This window comes from Lissotriton vulgaris, chromosome 7 (genome assembly GCF_964263255.1).
Source record: "Lissotriton vulgaris chromosome 7, aLisVul1.2, whole genome shotgun sequence".
Classification (NCBI taxonomy): Eukaryota; Metazoa; Chordata; class Amphibia; order Caudata; family Salamandridae; genus Lissotriton; species Lissotriton vulgaris.
This window is the reverse complement of record NC_141695.1, coordinates 1,234,902,893-1,234,913,131: the sequence shown is the minus strand read 5'-3', so window position 1 is coordinate 1,234,913,131 and position 10,239 is coordinate 1,234,902,893. Positions and strand designations below refer to the sequence as shown.

The window sequence follows — 10,239 nt, the reverse complement described above, 5'->3', positions numbered from 1 at the left end:
TTCACCGCCTCGATGCTGGATGACCCGACGGCCCGACCAACTTCTGATTGTGCGTTGACCTTCCACCGGATACAATTGTTGCTGGTGTGTTTATCCCACACAAACACAAGGTGAGACCTGCCTCTTGCGCCGCCTTGTCCCAGCTGAGCGCTTCAGAATACGACATTGCTCGCGCTTCTCCCTACCACGACTCATCTCACCTAACTTTGTGAGATAGGACTTTCAAGTTCAGCTGACTGGATTCCAAACAGAGATTGCAGGCTAAGCTTTGGAATTCAACACCGGCACCAAGTGAGGCCTTCCTCGCCAAGCCCTGAAATACCTTAGTTTTTTAGGTAAATGATGGTTTAACTTGAGAAAAGACACCTCCAGGGAGAGCTGATTATAAGTTGTTTAACTTGAGAAGTCACCTTCTGGGAGCGCTGATTATAAATTTAGGGTTTCATATTTATACTGGCAGGGCAGAGTGAATTTCAGGAGCGAAGCGGCGCGGACATCAATGGAGTAGTAAAAGCTGCACCAATATTGCGTGATCTAATCTAACCTTACAAAATGGTGCCAAGCCAAGATCTGACGACTTCGAGGCCCCGCAAGATGGACGCGTTGCCAATAGAACAAAAGCGCCACTTTTTCAACTGAAACACTCCTGAGCTATTTTTCCTTTGAATTTTAAACTGCTCCCTTCCTTAGCCTGGAGCTCCACCTTGTGGCCTAATCCTGAACTTCGTCCCCCTATGTTGATGTATCCTACATGTCCTGTTAATTTTTCGATCTGCCCCTCATATGCTTTTTTATGGCTTTTGACTTTTGACTTTTGATGTTTCTAACTAGCGCCAGTTATTATATGTCTTATATGTTTTTACCGCTTTAAGTATCTACCACTGCTCTATGGCCCATAACCTCCTTTTGTGTATTCTGTGATACAATTGTTTGATTCGCTGGACTGTTTTAACAATGCACCCAACTTGAGAATATGTGCAGTCTAATCACCCAGTACTCTTGGTCCTGAATCATAGTGATCCTCACCCTGTGTAGCTTTGTGGGGATTGATTGTTTGCTGTGTTGGGGATATTTCAGCATTGCTTTAATATTGCTTCCCCCATATGCAACGGTGATGTGACTTGTTTGTTTTCGCTGGACTTTCTTCTGCTCGCTTCCCTCGTATTTAACTTAACTCATATTCTCTTGACTCTGGCCCCTTTCTCTCATATTATTCCTCCCCCTACCCTTTCCCAACACTGCGTCCTTCCGCTTCTCCCTTTCAAATCTCTCCCTCCACATCCTCACCCCGCTGCTCCTGTGACTATCTGATTCCCCTCTCCCCTACTTCCTCCTCTGCCCAATATGCCTCCTCTCAATATCCCCTCTCCCTCCCAGGGCTTTTCTTTATCTAAACATTGTCCCAACTCCTGGTCCATTTCGTACCCCCCCAATCTTTCTAAAAACGCAAACCTTCTCATTCGAAATCCTGAAACACTTATTGTTGACAACTACTACAGCCCTACCGCCCCCATTAAAACGAATTACATCTTCTACTCCAAACGCCCCTCTAAATGGAAAAGCATTTTCACACAACATCTCCCAGTCACTAAAACCTCCAAAATACCCCATGGCGACAAACTTTCCACCACTCTATCTCAAACATTTTGTGGGGAAATCAACATCTCCATATTTAAAACTGGTAACATCCTCACCCAAGCGGCCGTACCCCATCTTAACACCTTCGAGCTCCATTTCAGATCCTTGACCATCCAACTGTCCAATTCCACCAACAGCCTCCCATACTCTCCACCTCCTCTCTCCCCACCGACCCTGCCTCACCAGCCCACTTCTCCCGCCCCTGACCTTTCAACATCTAATGACACTATGCAAATGTTGTCACCCATCCCCTACTTTCTCACTATGACCCCCCTCTCCCCTTGATCCTCTCCTCACCCCCTCACTCCCAATCCCCCTTGCCCCAATCAGCCCACCCATTCCCCTTCCTATGACCCCTCCCTCCGTGCCCTCTTTCACTGTCTACCCTTCCATTCCTCCTCTAACACCCCCTCACTCCTCCTCTCCCAACTCATCCTCTCTCACGCCGTATCACAACACTCCCCACCCAGATTCCCCTTCCTTTCCTCCTCTAACACCCCCTCACTCCTCCTATCCCAACTCATCCTCACACCCACCGAATCACAACACTCCTCACCCAGACTCCCTTTCCTTTCCCCCTCCACCCCCTCATTCCTCCCCACCCAATTCAGCCTCACACCTTCTGAATCTCACTTCCCCCACCCCTCTTCTCCCTACTCATCCTCTCCCTCGCTGAACCATATTCTTCCCATTATCCCCCCTCACTCCCAAACCAATCCACAACTGTTCCTCCTCGCTATCTCAAAAATTCTCATCCACAGAGGTCCCTTCTCCCCCCTACCCCGACATGCCACTCCTTCTCCCATGCAACTACAGCCCTCCCTGCTCTCCTAACTGCATTGGCTCTTCTCCTCCTCAGATCAGGCCTCCTGCCTGCCTTTGCTCACTGCCTCCTCAGAGCAGACCCCCCTCCGCAGCTAACTCTGAACCCCATTTGTCTTCCTCCCCCCACACCCTATTTACCCCCTCACTCTTATCTCAAACTCCCTTCGCAACATTGAACTTAACCTCACCACCCTTACCAGATATCTCTCTCGTCTCAGGAAAGATGTCCTCAACCTCAAATCCAACGACCTCCCTTCCCGAAAAAAGACCGCCAGCCCTAGTCTAATAAACCCCACCACATCTAAACCGTGAAAAACAAATCCCTTGCTTTGCCGGGCTCAAAGACCACTCCACACCACTTGCACCCTCTCTCACCAGGAGATTTCCGACCTTCAAAATTCCTACCCTCCTTACTCACCAACCATGTACATGCCTCCCACCTTCTCAAGCATCCCCGTCATATTGGGAACCAGTCGTATTCCCCCTTCACCTGTCTCACCTAGACCCCCTCCTCATCTCACCTCCATTCATGCCCTCCCATCTCCCAAACCCACTCCCAAACCCCTCACCTGCATGCTTGTTAACTGCCGCTCCGCTGCCCGACATGCCATAGAAATCTCTGAAACCATCCTTAGCGAATCCATCGACATCGCGTTCCTTACAGAATCCTGGCTTAATGAACACTCTACAAGCATTCTTGACCTACTCTCACCCCTGGGCTACTCCATTGTTATGAAAGATAGACCCATCCGAAAAGGCAGTGTTGTAGCTATCATCTTCAAAGACGAACTACAGCTCTCCCTTATCAATAACGCCGAATATGCCTCCTTTTAATACCTTGTAGCCGAACTCAAAATACAGGATTCCCCCCATCCGCCTTCACAATATATATAATCCACCTGGAAATCACTACCCATTCATTGACGACCTATCTAACCTTCTAACGCAATCCTCAATTTCCAAATCTAAAAACATCTTCCTGGGAGACTTTAACCTCCATTGGAATGATATCAAAGATCCCTCAATCTCCCTCCTATCTGACCTTCTCAAAATTAATGACCTCAAACAAATCTGTCAGTCACCAACCCATTCCAAAGGAGCCACCCTTGACGCTATCATTACCAGCAAAGATCTAGCCCTTCTATCTAACATCATTCCCATTGACTGGTCCGACCATCACCTTATCCTGTTCTCCATAACCAACTCTGCCTCCACCCCACCCTCCAAAACTATTAAACCCATGAAACTGATCAGAAATTCAAGTCATATCCCTCCCGACTTACTTGAATCCAAACTTCAGGCCCAGCTTCTCGCTATCCCTCATTCCCTTAACACGAATGAACTAACCGAACAATATAACAACGCTGTCACTACTACCCTTGACCTTCTAGCACCACTCACACTCAAAAAACAAAGAAATATCCCCTCCAAATCATGGTTTAACACAGACCTAAACATTGAAAGACGTAGACTCAGACTGACTGAAAGATTATGGAGACGGCACTACTCTCATTCTAACCTGGCCAGCCTCAGACTTGCTAGATCGTCCTACAAAAAACACATCTTTAGACAAAAAACTTCCTTCCTCAGGTCACAACTAGATCGAGCTCAGAATAGGCCAAGAGAACTATTCAACATTGTGCGCAATCAAACTGCTTCCGCTCCCCCTGTCCCACTGGCCTTGAAGACTAGATGTGAAGAAATAGCTCTCTATTTTTAAGACAAAATTAAACTAATTGAGCAATCCTTCCTCTCTACTCCGATCCCTACCACCAATCCTAACACCTCTCTTTATATCCCACCCTCCATCAGAACTCCCCCTACACCCTCTACTGCCCATCATAACTCTGATCTCCCTCACCCCTCCTTGCCCCCCAATTTCCTGGACTCCAATCATCCTAACTCTCTTACTAAAAATAATGCCGCTTGGCTTACCTTCCAGCCAGTCACGGAAAGAGACGTCTTTAACATCATTTCCAAACTCAAGCCTTCCTCCCACACCAAAGACCCTCTCCCCTCCAAACTTGTCCAAAACCTCAAACATATCATCACCCCTACCTGGACCTCTATTATCAACAGCTCCCTTGCCACCGGCTGGGTCCCCACTTCTTTGCACCTAGGCCAAATCACCCCCATTATCAAAAATCCTTTGGCAGACCCAAACGACCTCAATAACCTTCGTCCCATCTCCAACCTTCCCCTTCTTTCCAAAACCCTGGAAAAATGTGTTCTTCTCCAATTAGAGAGACACATTGAACACTTTAACTTACTAGACCCCTTCCAATCTGGCTTTAGGAAAGGATGCAGCACTGAAACCGCCATGCTAAACATTGTTGATGACATCCACCACTCACTTGACAATGGTGAATCTAGCCTTCTGATCCTCCTTGATCTCTCTGCAGCGTTTGATACTGTTAACCACTCTGCCCTACTCAATGTTCTTAGAGATCGATTCGGCCTAAATGGTACGACACATAAATGGTTCGTCTCATACCTACAACACCGTTCTCAACAAATCAAAATCCAAAATTGCCTATCTAACCCTACCTCCATCTCCTTAGGAGTTCTGCAAGGATCCATCCTCTCTCCCTATCTCTTTAATCTTTTCATGGAACCTCTCACACTCATTCTTAAACAAGCCGGGATCAACTACCATCTCTATGCCGATGATACCCAACTCTATTATAAGATTAAAACTCATGCTGACATACTTCACCTCAACAACACTCTGATCAAGATTCAATCCTAGTTCCACATTAACCACCTCAAACTCAACCCTAAAAAATCTGAAATAATTCTTTTTTCCCCTGAAAGCAACCAGCTCCCCATTCAGAATTGGATCTCTGAGCTTAATGCCCTCAACTGCTCCTTATCTTTGTCCTCCTCAGTCAAATCACTAGGTATCTCACTTGACAACCTCCTAACCCTCAAGACACACATCAATAATTCTGCCAAAGGAGCCTTCTTCAATCTCTATAACCTTAAGAAAATCAAGCCCTTCATCCCTATCGATGATTTCAAACTAGCCGTCCAATCCCTTGTTCTTTCTCGCATCGACTATGGCAATGCCATTCTCACCGGAATTCCCAAGATCCACCGCTTAAATCGTGCTGTACCTTGCAGCTAGGCTTACCTCAGACTGCAAGCAATTTGACCACATCTCTCCTACCCTTAAAACCCTTAAATAGCTCCCCATTGAAGGTAGATCCACGTACAAAACAGCCTGCATTACACAAAATTCTCCACCAGAATACACCGACCTACCTCGCTAACAAACTCACAAAAGCCGGTTGCTCCCATTCCTTGAGAAGCACAAACACCCTCATTCTTATCCCCCCCTTCTAAAAAAGAAAACCACCCAGTCTCAATCCTTTTCCAGCAATGCTCCATGCATTTGGAATGCCCTTCCAACTGACCTTCATTGCAACCCTTCCTACTCTAGCTTCAAAAAAGAACTCAAACTACATCTCCTCAATAAATATTGGGGACCATAATCCATATCTGCTCTCTTCCACTGGCCACATTCTGTCCGACCTCAGATGCATCTGCCCTCCCTTCTTTTCAGCCTTACTTCGCCCTTCCTCCTCGTCACTTCCACTTCCCTGTTTACCACCTTCACTCTTCCCTGCACCTCCCCTTCCCTTGTCCACCCTCTGCCCTCATTTCTGCCCTCCTGCTCTTGTCCTTACAAACCCAATCTGACCACCAACCTCCCTATCCTCCTATGCAATTTTCCGGCTCTCTTTTCAATGTATGCCTGGTTATTTTTGATTTTCACATCTCCCACATTTCGGTGTTCTTATTTCCCATATTTATCATTTTGAAATATGTCAGGCGGAGACTTATATGTTGTTTATATTCCTTGATGCTATGTATGACCCATGTCTTACTGACCTTCTTGTCTCAAAATGTAAAGCGCTCTGATACCCCCGGGTCCAGCCAGCGCTATATAAAACCTCTAAATAAATAAATAAATGAATACATTTATCTTATCAGTTTCTAGTTGAAAGACTGAAAGCAAGCAATATGATTCTAGGACAGTTATCGGCAGCGGAAATATATAATCCATCACATTTCAAAGACCACATAGAGGAAATGAAGGTACAGCATAAATACTAAGATTGACTCAATAGTGCAAAATGTCAAATTTCATCGACTAAAAAAAGATCAGCTTTACTTCTGATGTCTAGAAGAGCAATGAGAAAGAGATGTAAACAATTAGATGTGGATTAGCAGCATGAAAATTCAAAAAAACAAATGGCCCTTTAAAAAATGCTAACATTCATGTCAAGTATACTTTAACAAAAAACATTAAAATATCTTTCTAGTTTAGAAACCTATTAGGATTCCCTCAATAGTGCAAAATGTACAAGGTCAGACAAGGAATAAAAAGTAAGACTTACTGATGATGACTGAAAGAGAGATAAGAAATTGATGTTAAAGATTAGATATATCAATTACTATCATTAAAATTCAAAAATAAACTCAGCCTTTTCTGAAACCTCAGAAATGCAACTTTCAATAATAACAAAATATATCTAAATAACCATTATTTTTTAGGAGCAACTACACTATTTTCTGTACAATTCAAATGATTCAGACACGATTGGGCTTGACTGAAACAGAAATAAGAATTTGATGGTAGCAATTGCAAATGGAGTAACAATAATCATGTCTCTTTTGAAACCTGTCAATGAGTGTTCGCTACATTTTATTTGATCCATAATGTATCTGTCATCAAACACCTTCATTTAAATGGAAAGAAAATAGAAAAGGATTTAACTCAAGTGGGCGCTCACTGGCAGACAGGCAGAGACAATCTTTTTTGACAGCACTCATCTATACTAATGTGCTCCTATTTATGAATTTTTTAGGCATTATTCTAAGAGGCAGATCAAGAGTTTTGGTTTAGTTATGCTTGTCTTACTTTTACAAAACAATATATATTGAATAAAGTAAGATAACTGCTTTGAGAAGTTTTCCCAAGTTTTGGGTGTTACTCACTTTCCGTAAGTCAAAGTGTAAATATGAGCGACACCAGACATGGATTTATTCAGGATATTTCCATCAAACTGTGTTACATTTGTTCAGATCAGATCTATGAGTTTCAAAACCTATAAAGCACAGAAAACTGATAGCTGATCAAATAGGTAAGACGGAGTGAAATGGTGTATGGCTTAGTATTTGTATTCTATCAATGCATTGTACATATAACAAAAGACAGCACCAAGTTAATTTGTATCTTTGAAGACCTACCAGGCTTATAGCAAACATGTCTATGAGTGCTGAGGAAGGGTAATCTCCATGGAAAATACTCTTCTATATTGTATGACAAGTGCCCTTTTATTCACAAAGCTACTTTTATGTTTTGCAAGTGCATAACTAACCAGCACACACCTTTGGCTGATTGGAAATATAGAAATGGTTCACAGCTTGCAAATGAGAGTTCAAAACAAATAGGGAGTAAATAAAAGATACCATTGAATTTGAGACTTTCTTAATAATGCATAAAGTGAAAAGGACATTCTGAACAAACAATATGATTTTTCTTTGTTGGAATGCAGGTAGAGAGATGAATAAACAATGTAAATGTTTTGATAAACAGAAATTTGAAATGAAATCAAGGAGAAAGTATCAATGTAGATAACTCAGAGCATTGGGCCTATTTCATGAGATAAATTAGGGCATGAATTTAAATTCATGGGCAAATACATTGATTGTAATTGCATCAACTGTAGATTCATGCTTCAATAGTTTGGAACAATTTGCAGTGGTTAATTCCCACTCAAGTGGAGTATAGTGGGTGTTAAAAAGCATGGCTTTCTTTGACTGTTTGGATTTCCCCTCAAATATGTAGGTTCCTGAAGCACATATTAAGCTTCTAATTTTTACAAAATGATTGTTTCTGAGAACATCTATTTACAATACAATCCAATGTGCAAATAATAAAAATGCAAGTGACACCTATAGATTAGAATTTTTAAATAAGAAAAACAATGTATTCAATTAGGAACATCAATAAACTGGTTCTTACCTCATACATGGGCTACAGGAGAATGAGAAGAAAAACAGTAAATTAAACAAATGCACTCTAAGGAAAGACATTAATTATTCAAAAGCTATACTGTGACAAATAAATGAACTGCTAAACATTAAGAGTGAGATGTAAATCCTAAAGAAATTGAACAACTCTCTTCTTTAGTTCAAATCCATATGAGGCACCAATCAGATTCAAAATCCCAATTTAAAAACAAAGCTTGCCACTTAAGAAGAGCATTATGAGAAAGTTCCTTGTATTACTTTGTCGCCCTCATTTCTATGCTGACTGCAATCACAGGTTTTGCACCTCTGCAGACTAGGGAACTTTTGCCCATGCCCTACTTAATGTTCTCGCAGTTTTAAAATATTGCGAAATTGCTAATTTCTAATTGGCCTACTTGACTTTCCAATAAGGCTGTAGAATATTGTGCAGGAAATATACAAGTGGAATGTAAAAATGAAATGTTACCTGTTGACACTAGCACATGTTGTGCCATCCACTAGGCTGAGAAGGAAAATATAGCTTCAGGTCTGCCTATGTAGTCTACTTCTTGTAGACTTAAGACATACCGCCAACTTTCTCAAAATAACTATATTTGACAGCAGCTACCACTACCTTTTATTATTTAAAAAATAACCCTTAATTAGGACTACTATCCCAAATAATAATCCACTTTATTGGAAACAGCCAATTGTTTTACCACTTATTGTGTGACAAAAATCTTTGTCTTTTCAGATTGTAGTTGAAACACTGTTAGCAAACAATATGATTCTGTGACAGTTATCAATGAGTGATGTATACCTCATATCAAAATTCCAAGACCCCAAAGAGGAAATGAGATACAACAAAAATGCTAAGATACACTCAATAGTGCAAAAAGTCCCATTTCATAGATTGGTAAAACTAATTTTGACTTACCTTTGATGACTAGAAAAGAAATAGGAAAGAGATGCAAACAATTAGATATAGATTAGCATCAGGACATTCAACAAAAATCACTCTTTACAAATTGCAGAGTTACTCATGCTTTGCATATGTTAACAAAAGTATTGAAATACCATTCTCATTTAGAAACCTATTAGGATTCACTCATTAGTGCAAAATGAACAATTTCAGACATTGACTTTGCGATAACCTGGAGAAAGATAAGCAAGACATGTTATGGAAGTGGGAAGGTTTGCCAATATGACATTTTTCCTCATTGATCAGGGAGTCTTTAAGTGTCATTCCATATACTGGCCAGTGAATCCATCAAAAGTTGCCCCTCACACACACCTCTTCAGAATATTTTCTAGACCTAGGACAGAATATTAGGGGCTAGAGCTGCTGTTTGAATAGTGTGCAGAGATTTGATGGCTGGATCTGATCCCACCTAAAGGAAAAAGAATTAGGCTTCAAGGGGCATTTGGATAGCATTCTCCTTGACTAAAGGGCCAAACAAGTTTCAAGAGGCTTTGTCCTGAAGCGCAAGGCTGACTCGTCGCAACAGGGCCTGAACTGAACCATGCTGGTAGCCTTTGCTGGAGTCAGTACTGCATTCTAAGTGCTGTCCCTGAGTTCCTGTTAGCCTTAGAAGTGCCCTTGAGGACAGGCTATTGAAATTATGCAAAGTTGAGACTGAGAACATTTTGGGACTTCCAAAATCTTTATAGAGTTTTTGCGGACCTTATTGCAGCATTGGACAATTTTTAGAAGCACTTCCACAGATATAACTCCTTGTTTGTCCCACTGGAAGA

At 42.0% G+C, this 10,239-nt stretch overlaps 1 pseudogene; it reads left to right on the top strand.

Moving 5' to 3' along the window:
• Positions 1 to 3,703: 3,703 nt before the first annotated feature.
• Positions 3,704 to 9,249, top strand: LOC147703299 (uncharacterized; annotated as a pseudogene).
• Positions 9,250 to 10,239: the final 990 nt, after the last annotated feature.